Genomic DNA, 13,285 nt, shown 5'->3' with positions numbered 1-13,285 from the left:
TTCCTGCCTCTTATGAGCCGTCGTGGCCCCGGGCGGAGTGCTCTTTGAACCCTTGTATTGAACCCATTCCCCTGTCGTCATTATACCCGCACGTGCTGCAGACAGAAGGCGCTCAGTGAAGAGAGGAGGCACGCGACCGGAAACAAGAGGAAAGACAGGCACCATATAAGGACATTTCCCATCAACGCCAGTGCAAATTCAAGTAAACGAAAGTAATATTCAGGTTTTGGGTCAACCTTTACTGTGGTCCGTCAGCAACATAAAATATTTCTGCAATTTAATGTATTCTAATCTACTTTTAATGTACTTTTTAATCACTTTATTTACTTTTAGTGTCATATTCATTAAAGAAAGAAAAACAAATGCCAAACATTAGAGCCTAATTGCTTTAAGCCAATTAGATACAAACTAGAGAACCCAACATTGTAAGCATTAGCATGTAGCATACAGACTATTCCCACAGCTGTTTCCCTCACAGAAATATGTTGTTTATTCATGATAAACACTGGACAACCAATGAGACACGCAGCCTGACTCCAACTGACGTTATTGTATCTGTCACTACTTGCTTTTGATGTTACAAATATGCAACAACATTCATAAATTGTGTACAACTTGTGAGACTGAAGTCAATTGGCCGTGCAAAAATGTTTCAGTAACACTTGTATTGTATCGCACATTTAACTGAACCTATTTAGCAAATTCTGCAGAAAAAAACGCAATAATAGCCTACATGAAATACAAGATCTAGACTATGTCCAGAATACACTGGTGTACCGCTGTTTTCATGTCGCTGACCTTGGTGCTGAACGAGAAACTGCAACAATTCATTGCTAAGTTCTTTCTGTTGCAACCCTGAAAGTTATTCCTCTCCTGAGCTTTCTCTAAAGTTTGAAATTAAAGTTTTCATATGGAAAAAATATGAGGTGAATCTTCATTTATCCACAGAGAAAACAGCATTCTTCACAGATGAACTCTGAGTAGCTATTTAAAGGTCTACTGACTCACTCAACCCTAAACGTCTTAATTAGCTTCTTGTTAACTATTTCAGGGGATTTTTGCTTCACACTGAGATCCATTAAAAACTTTCTAAAGATTCTTTACACAGCATCAAAAATAGTTGTGCAGCGGGTTGGTGGTGCAAATTGAACATTTACACACTACTTCACAGTTTGAGGAATTACATAAGTACTTCAGATGAATTTTATAATTGAAATAATCAGTAATTAACAGCCAGAAAGGCGCCATCCTGAGTACTTTTGATGATTAACTTCTTAAACCTCAGTGCCCCATTTAAACTGCGCCATAGCTTCAATTTTAGAAATGTTCACAGCATGTCAGAGGTTGTTGTTTCACCACCTCATTGATCAAGTTAAATGTTCAAACCATTACCAACTACTATGTTCTGACTAAAATTAAATTCATAATACTAAACCAATTGTCTAGTTTTTATAAATTGCAATATATTAAACTTCATTTTTTCTTATGATTTTTCCCATAAAAAAAGAAAACATAAATAAATCTGGCTGTAGACTACATATATAACATCTAGTTTATTTTTTGTTCAGGGTCTGTGCAGGGATTTCATATGGCTGGGGGAGGCCAGTTCCCCATCGGTAGATATTGAATATCTTCCTCTGTACACATGGACTTCGATAATGAGGAGAGTGTCGGCCACCGTTTGCCCGCCGCCACGCCATCAAATATTCATCACTGTTGATTAAACAGCCGGCAGCTGCCGATCGGCCGGGTGTCAAATTTGTATCCAGCCACCTCTGTACACACCCAGTCTCAATACAATCAAATGGGACTGAAATCATCCACGAAATAATATAGCAATGTGAAGTTCAACCAGTGTGTGTGTGTGTGTGTGTGTGTGTGTGTGTGTGTGTGTGTGTGTGTGTTTGTAGGTTATCTGGGGGGTGAGGTATCACTTGCACTTAAAACCTCGTGGACCTAAGCGGACATTGACGTTTCCCTCCCATGACCATCAGCCGGAATGACAGAAAGAAAACTGTGAAAGAGTGAGGACGGTGTGTGTGTGTGTGTGTGTGTGTGTGTGTGTGTGTGTGTGTGTGTGCGAGCGAGAGAGAGAGAGAGAGAGAGAGAGAGAGAGAGAGAGAGAGAGAGAGAGAGAGAGAGAGAGAGGTTACTGTGAGGCACATTAAATATTTCATGAGTTGTTGGAGTAGAGAGGAAAGACTGCCCAGGAAGGTTGGTTCAACTCATTTGCTGAACTCGGGCTGAGAAGCATGCAGAGAAACAAATGTTGATGCAGTCCTACACACACACACACACACACACACACACACACACACACACATACACCTTATTGGCTGAATACAGTAGTCATCCCCTTGAATGTCAGCGACAATACAAATAGCACACTAGTAGTAGTATCATGTATTTGTCATTTTTCAGTTCAGTCTCTCATCTCTCCATCTTTCTCCACCCCCCCTATCAAGATACATATTCAACTAGGCTGTGCCACTTCAAAGTCCCATGGCTCATTTAGCAAGACAACGGAAGTCTAATTGGATGATTGATGGCAATTTGATTTTTTGCTCCCATGACAAGGGGAGAAAAAATATCGTCTTTCTCCCTCCTGCTTTTGCATGCACAAACACACTTTGTTATTGCAACTTTGTGTTGCAGCTTGGGTGGAAATCTTTACTTAGCTTTCAAATGAAGCTCTAACTGCTGCTCTTTCATTAAACTAATACTGACATAAATTTTCACAGTGGCTGCACAGCACTGAAGTTGTGTTCAAATCTTATCATAATGTAATGCCAATTTTTCAAAATGGACCACAACTGTCACCCTTTTTCTTAAATTTTGATGGTCAAATTAATACTAAGTCCAACACCCATGTTACCATAGCCCTGATACATCACTCTGATAACTTTCTTAAGATCTAATTCTTAACATCAGTTCTTTTCATTGCATGAATTTCACCAGAATTTAAAAATGAACTTGAAGCATCTGCAGTGTGTCACATCCTCCTAAGACATCTACGACATGTTCAGTGAACTGTGCAGATGTTTGAGAACCTTACAAAAAGCAGACAGCATTAAAGAGGAAAAAGGAAACAAGTGTCTCCGAGAGAAAGAGACAAAGAGAGAGCTCAGCTTACTCGCCATTGATCGTCTCTCTGTGATCTTATTAGCCTCTTGTTACTCAGACTGGAATATCATCCTCTGGATCCTCTTACTGGAATATCCGACTCATGACACAGCTGCTAGATCAGCACCTCAACCTGTCACCAATCCACCAGCCAATACACACAATAAAGATGACAAGAAATGAAAAGCCCTCCTGAAGCAGTGAGGTAGTATGGAGTGAGATGATCTTTAGCAGAGTTTAACAGAATAAAAGCAAGCAGGTAAAAGTTTGATGTTCTCCTCAAAAGCACTTCGCCAAGATCCTCTGACACCGTTATCAGGACAGTCTCTGCTCCAGCCAAAAGACCTTTGCTACTGCTGCATTACATCACTGTTATACCACACAATACATTCTGTATTAATCATAATCACACCCAAGAGACGCCCACCGAGTGCCTGCAGGATCCCGTGTAAGTTCTAGCCATTTGTGACACCTTTCATCAATACCACATGTTCTGACATTGATTGTTATGTCCTCAGCGTCCTGACTTCACACCTCGCAGGTCACACGGTGTAAAATCAGCTCTCCAGTTTATTACTTAGGGGACTTCACGGGCTCCTCAGAAGACTGACAGCTTTGACAGGTGGAGCTGGAGTTGACTTTGACAAAGTACTGATTAGCCTGTCACTCTGAATGGAGGGAAGCCACAAACTATGTAAAATTAATTCATGGAATCCCCGTGAGCCAGATAGGTGGCGGACTGAGTGAGTCATGTCGTCAGGATAGATAATTTAAGATCACTAATTGTGCTTGAGTGCTAAGCAACGCTCACATCTGTGCAAGTGTTTCAGAAAATAGTTTTGGTGTAGTTTATTTATTCATAGGATTTAATTATCTAGTAAATTAACAATAAATTATCAGTTTGTCCTCCAAACGTCCACCTTGGTAAGTGAAACAAACTGACTTCTATAAGTAGATTTTTTGGCACTGTTTTCTATCTATTGTAGAGTATAATGTCTGAACTTGTCTTTTGCTTACATGCAAGCAAAATACAAATATTGAGACAGTGCAAGGTCCATTTGTTGACCCACACTGACGTATTGTAAAGTAAAATGTAATGTCATCACATGTATTAGTGCCTTTTTAACATCTAGCAGCAAATGAAAAATGGATGTATAGTTGATCAAGGAGCCTTGTCCTGGACAAATAAACAAATAAAACAACATCACGTTATTTTTTGGGTCATTTACATGTAAACATGTACATGGGCTCTTTTTGTACATTTAAACTGTAGCTTCTAACCTGAGGAACCCCCATGGGAATGTGAGATACATTTAAGGGGTCAGAAAATTATTAACAAGCTCAGCAAGAAGACTATAACATAATTCTTTCTTTAAATTTTTTCTGAATTACTCAAAATTTTGCTTTTCTTTCATTATATAATTTTACTTCTTCAAAGCCTCTGAAAATGATTCAAATAAAACAATCTGAGAAGGAAGAATCACATAATATTTAACTGGTCATAACTTGTAGACACACACCAACTATGACAAGGGGTTGCAAGTAGTCATAGTTTTGTTTAAGTGGGAGACAAAAAAGCCAAGAAAGTATGGAAACCTTCACCATAAACCACTCTTTCTGTCTATTCAAACATATATAAGCAACACTTTGCAAATTTGAAAAGCTACTGGAATGTACTGGAAAGTATGTAGCACTCATCTAAGGCAGACATCCTAATACATGATTAAAAAGTCAGTAAAAGCAGAAGAAATGACAAACTGAACATCAATAAAAGGCCTGTCATTACACATGGGTCTTCATATTGAATTAACCTTTTCAATGCTTTTTTTGGCAATTTAAATTAGACATAAATTAATGAACATGTTAAAAAAATCCTCAATACAAGTCAGAAAGGCTCATTCATTCAATCATTCAAGGGAATAAATGAACACATCCACAAGAATAGTGTGAACTTCAACACATCCTTTACCTCAAACCTCAGTAGACCAGACTACTGTTGATACCTCCTCTAATTACCATGATTGACTGTTGTGCAATATTATCTGTCTGGGTCCCCCCCACCCTCGCATCTACACCCTACAAGTCACCCTGTCCCACACAGTCAGGATCCAAATATCACCCACTTATTGACCAATGTGACAAATGGTATGGAAGAGGGGTGGGAGGGGTTGGGGAGAGGGACTGCAAATCCGAGGAGAGGGGAAGGTGAGGAGATAAAGTGTACCACTGAATAATTCACAACGAAAACACAGAGGAAATCGATCATGAGGCCAAAATCTGATATTAACAGCAAATTACACTGTAATGTTAGGTGGGAGGTGGCGAATGTGTGAGACGGAGGGAAAGACAGAGTTACTGAGGCAACTAGGACTAATTTAGCATCTGTCATGTGGATCAAACTCACTCCATGAACTCACTTGGCTTTTATTTTATGACTTTTAAAATAACCCTCTGCGCAGAAGTTTAATGTTCTTGGTGTTAGTCAAACACTTTAAGAGTTGCTAAATAATTAGCGCCACATTAGATTTATAATTGGCTATTATGGGCCTTTATTGGTCAATTACCCACTCAAATCAAGTGACTCAGCCAAATGTAACAGTCTTATTATTACTCAATTAAAACAAATGCTCTCTGCGGTAGGGGGTTGGGGAGGGAGGGGAGCTCCAGATTCCCAGTATATCATCAGGTAATTAATATTTTCATTAACTCGCTCTGTGTTGAGCCGCGACCTGCCTCTGATCATTTCATTTCCTCTCCATGGGTTCGATATAGTAGTGGCTCCATAATTAGTTTGATTTATATCTGGCCCCCTGTAATGAAGGAGAGCGTTCACTCCTTCCTCTTCCTTTTTTTGCCGAGCACTGCTGCTCCGCTCACCCTCTTCTAATGTCCAATAAATACGCAGGGCTGTACTCCGTGGAAAGGAATAGGCCTCTGTGTATTGAGACAGCTCATGAACAAGAAACAGAGACATGGTTTATGAAAAATTCACACCAGGATCTTTGAGGGATGGAGCAGGGGCTTGTGTGTAACACGGCGAGGAAACACGGCTTATTAAAGATTGAAGCATACATACATGATTCTTTTCTGTCTCAAGACTGAAATTCTTGATACCGGTGCCAAAAAACCTTGGGGATTAAGCGAAATGTAGAGGAAGAAGATACAGAAGGGGAGTAGAAGGTATCAAAGGCCTCAGGGGCCTCTGATCTGTGTTAATAGTTCATGATCAGTGCTAACAATGAGGTCTCTGGGTGATATCAAAAAAGAAGAGAATTGTAATTTCTTCTTGTTTTAATGGTAACACAATTCCTGCTATGATAATAGGAAGACAATAGAACTCAGGTCAGTATATGCAGTTTTCTAATATGTAGTGCATGTAATACAATCCACTGTATGGGCTACATGACTTCAGTGGCTTTACACTCAGCAGGGAACCACAGGAATGCACATGAATGATTTCAACATTAATAATGCTCCATTGATTATTGTTCTGCTGTTTAAAGGTGAATGGCAAAGCTCTCTGAGCAGCAGGGGAGGGAGAGGCCCGTGTGTCTCAGGGAAGGCCTGATTTACATTTTGGAAAGTGCACCTTATTCCCGGGGGGTTGCCTATCGTTTTCAGTCAATACTGACTCTGAACTTTCTTTGTTGTGGAAGACTCACCAGTTCTTTACACATAAGCTGCATTATGACTGCTTAACATGTTTTTCTTTTTTTTTTTATAGCCGCTTCTTGCTGAAAATCCATGTCCAAATCCATAAATACAAATATGTTATATAAAGTGCATGGTTGGTGATGCTTTATTTAAAGAAATAAGAAATATATGAATGTAGTCAGGGTCTTCCAATTGAATTATTACATCCTGGTTGTTCCAAAGGTTTCTACATATTGCAGCACAACATGTTTGTCAGGTTGCTTCAGTCCGATAACGTAGTAAGCTTCAAGGTTTTATTCTCCTCAGTAGGCTGACTACGTTCTTTTTTGCTGATCACATTATTCATGGGTATGATTGGACTGCAACAGATCTGTGGCATATTTCAGAGGCAAGCTCCCTCTTCGAAAGACTCAAGCAACAGCTCTTGCCAACAACTGCCCTCCAGCAAGCTCTGCGTTAAGGTTATCTCAGTATCAAGATTTCTAGAAGGGTAATCGTCAGCATAATATAGGCAGCACAACACAGAGGTAAAAAGGAGTAACTTTCGCTTGATCCTACAATATTTGCTTCCAGAGACATGACCTACTCCAGATGTGCAAAGGTATGTGTTTTTTAAGAATTGAAAATCATGAAAATATGTATCTTCAATTGAATATATTCATTTAATAATTGTGATGATATGATATGATTTGCAATGTTCACATCACAGCAGGAGATAATGCTTGTTTACAACTTGACTTTCATTCATTTAAAACTACAAATCCTTTATGATCTGATATCATTTTGGATATAGTTATAGCTCTGTATGTGTGTCCTTTATATGAGCAAGTCAAAGGCTCTTATCCATGAAAGAGTCTACTGTGCCCTGCAGGATGAGACACGCATTCCAAGCATTTCACTTTATGTTGTTTTGATGCTCTTTGGGATCAATATGTACCACCAAACAATTGATAAATGGCAATGGCAGGAAATACTATGTGTTCGCTTCCCAGGTTTCATAAGAGCCAAAGCTAAGCGGGTGGAAACATAAAGATAATCTTCAGTGCCACATAAAAAGGAGCCAAATTAGCTAGCTAGCCAGACTGTCCATCTCAGCATCTCCCAGGCTCATTTAGCAAGCATTGAATGCAGCTCTTTCTACCATTTCCCCTTACTCAATTATTGATGGTAATTATCATGGCGTGCTTAGTCTGCACCATAACAATATATTCTTAACAAGAGGCAAGTCAGTGGGCATTCTCTCAAATTATCTTTCATTTCTTCTGGGACGCTCTTGGTTTTTTCCTCCTGACTGAAAACTCTGATAGCGGTGATTTGTCTACTTGTGATAATTTATGTGACTTCAAAGTCACTTCAACAAGTGAGAGAAAAGTACCACAACACTTTTATAACAAGAGAACAGAAGATTCATAACTGTTATATGTTATGTTATATGTTCTTGAGGTAGTTTTCAAAACCTTGCTCATAGAAAGCTATGCTAACCAACTGGTTATGATTATGAATATTAAAAAAAAATCAACGTCCATGTTAGTTTATATAGCATTAAATAGTTCATGAAGTTATCATCCCGTACAACTGTTATTCTCTAGTAAGTCAAAAGTAAAATCAAACATTATTTGTGTTTCACAAACATATATACACTATAGTATATCTTTTTTGTTTTTACTCCAGATTTAATTCCTTTGAAACAGATGGTATGGATGTAATTGGCTTGTAATTATTTTGATGTGTTAGCAGGCATTGAGACAGGATGACATACCTCAGCTGGTTCAATGAAAGTAAAATAAGCCAAAATAAATAAATGGAGAAAAAAAATCCACTACAGGTTTTGTACCTGTGCACCAAAACACCATTGTTATGCTGAACATTAATGTCATTCAAAAGAAGACCAAAAAGTAAGCCAAAAACTGCCAAAGTGCAGAATATGTCACCCAACAAGCAGCGTGTCCAAAGTATGTAAAATCACACTGTGCCATACATGTAAACAGACAAAAATGACAAAAACCAAACAGCTTTCTCCCTCCTGATTATGATCTCGGCCTTATATGTCCTCTATTTCCCCTTCCATTCCAGAGGAAGGCCCTAGCTTGCCGTCTTCCAACGCCGCAGGGCATGGAGCTAGCCGGCGGTGAGTTTCCATCAATTAGTGCACCCCCGCGGCCTCATGGCAGAACCCACCTTTGACTGCAGAGAGATATTGATTAGTTCAGCTGCACTGTCAGGTCTGGAGTGAGCAGGGCCGGGTGATCCAAGGCCTTCACCGGAGACAAGATCATGTTGAGTTTTTGACACATGTAAGCACACACGTATACACACAGGCACATGCATGCAGGCAAGCATGTACACACACACACACACACACGCACACACACACACATTCACACATACTAATGCAGTGAAATGTGCTCTCTCAGATGACTGCAAGGTGAGAGAGAGGGAAGATAAGAGGAGAAGTCCACAAGAGTAGCTTGTCAGGAGAGTGATGGCTGAGAACTGACAAGCGCTTGTTAGTTTTTTTCTCATCCTGGTACTAGAGCTGCTATGAAAACAACGAGCTGGAGAGCCCCTAGACTCACAGAAAGATGGAATATCACAAGTAAAGACTATAGATATTCAGAAAAGCAGTTGAATATAAGGCCAGCATCCCTACAAAAAACAGCAGAAACAACACAGCATGTATTTTATGTTAGCTGTAACTGCTGTTAGAAAACAAAAAGACTCTAAACAATGTATGACAACAAATAAAAGCCAGCAAACACACGTCTCTAATGCAATGAAACAATTTGCACCTGAATAAACGAATAGCGACACAGTGGCAACAACACACAGAAGGAAAGTGCATAAAGACCCAGATTATAAACTAGCAGTGACTAATAGTCATTAAAAGAAAACTACCTGTTTGACAAATGGAGGCTGTATTTTCTGAGGAGTCTTTGCAATGTTGCAATCACTGGCAGGTGCTCACCTTTACAGAAATATATATTTTACTTTTTGGTGAATATCTTTCAGAATACCTCTAGAATACCTGTAGCTTTGTTGTTAAATATTAAGCTGTATTTATTTGACCGATCACATGATTCTTAGTCAACAGCCAAGACAGATCTATACAGTAATGTATAATACTAAAATAATGATAAAATTAGTCCTACAAACAGAACTTAGACTACAAATTCATACGTTGTCTGTTCCTCTCCCTCCTTCTGTCTCCCTCAACCCAACCGGTCAGAGCAGATGTCCGCCCACCTAGAGCCCGGTTCTACTTGAGGTTTCTTCCCGTTAAAGGGAAGTTTTTCCTTGCTGCTGTCGCCAAGTGCTTGCTCATGGGAGAATGTCGGGTGTCTATAAATTAAAGAGTACAGTCTCAAGCTGCTCTATGTGATAAGTGCCCTGAGATAACTTCTGTTGTGATTTGACGCTATGTAAATAAAATTGACTTGACTTGACTTGAACTCTAACAGTGAGAAAACAATAGAGCCAAAATATACAACAGATGTGAAATAGGCACCTAAAGCAAACACAAGTGGTGAATTGTTTCCATGTTATCTCATTGTCGTTCACTTCCACAGAAGCCAACACATTCATATAGAAAAAAACCCATCTAAATATGTGGAAGGTTCTGGCTACAAAAGTGTGTTTTATTGAGAACTCATATAGATCAAAAATACAAGTTTACATTTGTTCCCATTTCCAGAACTGTAATATGATGTCCATGGAGGGAAGAAAAACAGTGAATCTATGTCTCAGAATAAACAATACACTTCACTCTGCACTGCTGACATCATGGAATTGATTGACGACAGCGTCTGTTAACAGATGCAGATGATAGTTCAGTGGGTTCAAATAAAGACTTTCAGAAATCTCTTCTGCCAGTAAGTTGGCTGCCATAAAAGCAAAGCTTCTAGTATTTGCTCGGTCATTTCAAGACCTTTGCTAAGAAAATATTCCAGTCGTTAAGAATGGATGAGGGACCCTTTGTCTGTGAAATACCAGTATTGATCAGTGAGTGTCCGGTAAATATTTATGTAAGCATTTAAAATTGTGTTTAGAAATGAAACGTCTCATATGATGATGATAAAAAACAAAAAGTACAAAGCTGAACAAAATAACACTTATCAAGGCCTGAAGCATGGTATGACGCTGTTACATGACGTTCAGCAAAAAAGTGAATTAAATCAGGAGTAAATGATATGCTGCATCAGCGGTTTGTGTGTCTCAGAGCTTAATCATTGCGAAAACCAAAGGAGATGCACAGCCTTCATATGTAGCCTGCCTGCTGTGTGCCCTATACCACACTGCTCTGTTTGGAGCTAAAGGGGGGAGCACAAGACTTCCTGTCTTCCTCTTTACTTTATCCAAGCAGAACAAAGTTGCTGATGGAGAACTGAACCCCCCCGCAGGTTCTTGCTCTCTGTTGGTTAAAAAGCCATTTCACCTTCTTTTCATCCCCCCTCGCTCTGCTCACATGAGCTGTCATCCTAATATACTGAGATGTTGAACGCCGGAGCTTCACGCATAGAGATTACAGTGGTTTATCTGAGGAGTGTTGTTGTGCTTTATGTTGTTAAAGTATTGCACAACAGATTTAAAGGAAATTTTCCAATACACTAGGAAATCTTTAATGTTCTTCTTCTTTGCAATAAGAATGATTGAATATGCAATAATATACTATTATGCCAATTCACTATCATCATATATAATAATATTGCCAATTCAATGCCAAGTTATCAACTGTGTTTTGTTCCCCAAAGTCATACACAACGTGACCAGGAAAAGAAAAAACACTGTAAATGCTACCTTAGTTAGATCCTCTCCAGATATGTTGTAAGATATATGGTGACATCATTTGCAAATATGGTATTAATTTTCATTGCTACGCTGACGATACACAGCTATATGTACTTGAAAAGCCAAATGACCCTTCCCAACTAAATTTAGAGGCATGTCCATAAGAAAGAAAAAAATGGATGGGTCAAATATGGGCATTTGTATGAGAATTTGAGTGCCACAAAAACCATCAAAAACGTTGATTTTTGATTCTTGTCTAACATTCAAGTCCCACATGAAGGCTATTACCAAGACAGCATTTTTTTCATCTTGGTAATATTGCCATAATCCAACCTATTCTATCATTGTGTGATGCTGAAACCTTAATCTATGCATTTGTATCCTCTAGACCTGAGTGCTTGAGTTGTGCTACCAGAAGCCTTGCTTGTTCAAAATGCTGCAGCTAGAATCTTGACAAAAACTAGAACACTTGACCATATAACACTCATTCTGGCCTCTCATCACTGGTTACCAGTGTAAGCTAGAGCTGTTTTTAACGTTCTTCTTTTAACTTATAAAGCCTTGCATGGCCTTCCATTATCTGTTAAAGAAGAATGTTCAGCTGAAATCTTTAAATCAAGACTGAAAACCTACTAGCACTCACTTTTATTTGCTCGTTGTATGTTTTGTCATATGTATTTTCTTTAATTGTAAAGTGTATTGGGACCATGCTGCATGGTGTTTCTGCACTTTAAATAAAATTGATTGATAATGATTGATATATAAAAATACTCTTCTTGGAATAATAATATGTGTCTGATATGTCTGTTTTCCCACAAAGAAAGGTCAATTACCTCATTAAAATCCTCAAAATTACATCTCCTCCTTCTCCCTCAGTGACAAATCCAGAATCTATGAATATGTAAATATTGTTTGTTTCAAAACTTTAACTGCTGGACACATGATGTCTCCTATTTCACTGTGAAGTCCATTCTCAGTATATGTACAGTAAATTGCATACTGGACCATGGCTGAATTCATAGATCAACCCCCCCCCGCCAACTCACAGAGAAACTTTCCACTTTCTCCGAAGACGGATGTGAAAACAGCCTCCAGTGTGTCAAACTCTGCACATAGTTCATTCTTCACAGTGAAGCTCTAACATCCAACTGACGTAAAGAAAAGAAACAAACAAACAAACACATTTTTTGAGTGGAGGGGGACTTTGAATTATTACTGACCCTGTGTAAACTCTGTGGATGGAGTGTTTTTGAGGTGGAAGTTTGTGATGCTGTTGTATTGGGTTACATACTGAAACTCCTCTGGATATAGTAAACTACAGCCTCAAAATATACCATAAAACAGACTCAACACTAGGGCTCCATTATCCATTAATCTGCTAATTATTAAATTGTTTTTTTTTGTCTGACACTCAAAACCCCCAAAGTGATCAATTTACAATCACATAATACAAAGACAGCCAATACTTGTATTAAGAATCTTTTTTTGTTTTGTTTGAAAAATGACTTACACAACTCAATCAAACAGCAACAAAGCAAATTGATCATCCAAATAGTGATGATTAATTTTCTGTTCATGGACACACAAACAAAGAAAGAAGTAGCCCTAAAAAATACTGAACATTTTAAATAAGCCATTATCTATCGCAGGGCTGTTGCACTGGATTGAAGGTGTTTCTGTTTTTCTGCTTATGGTGTCATTTTGGATCAGTCAGAAAGAGATT

This window comes from Thunnus albacares, chromosome 1 (assembly GCF_914725855.1).
Source record: "Thunnus albacares chromosome 1, fThuAlb1.1, whole genome shotgun sequence".
NCBI classification, from domain to species: domain Eukaryota; kingdom Metazoa; phylum Chordata; class Actinopteri; order Scombriformes; family Scombridae; genus Thunnus; species Thunnus albacares.
Note: the sequence above shows the minus strand (reverse complement) of the source record.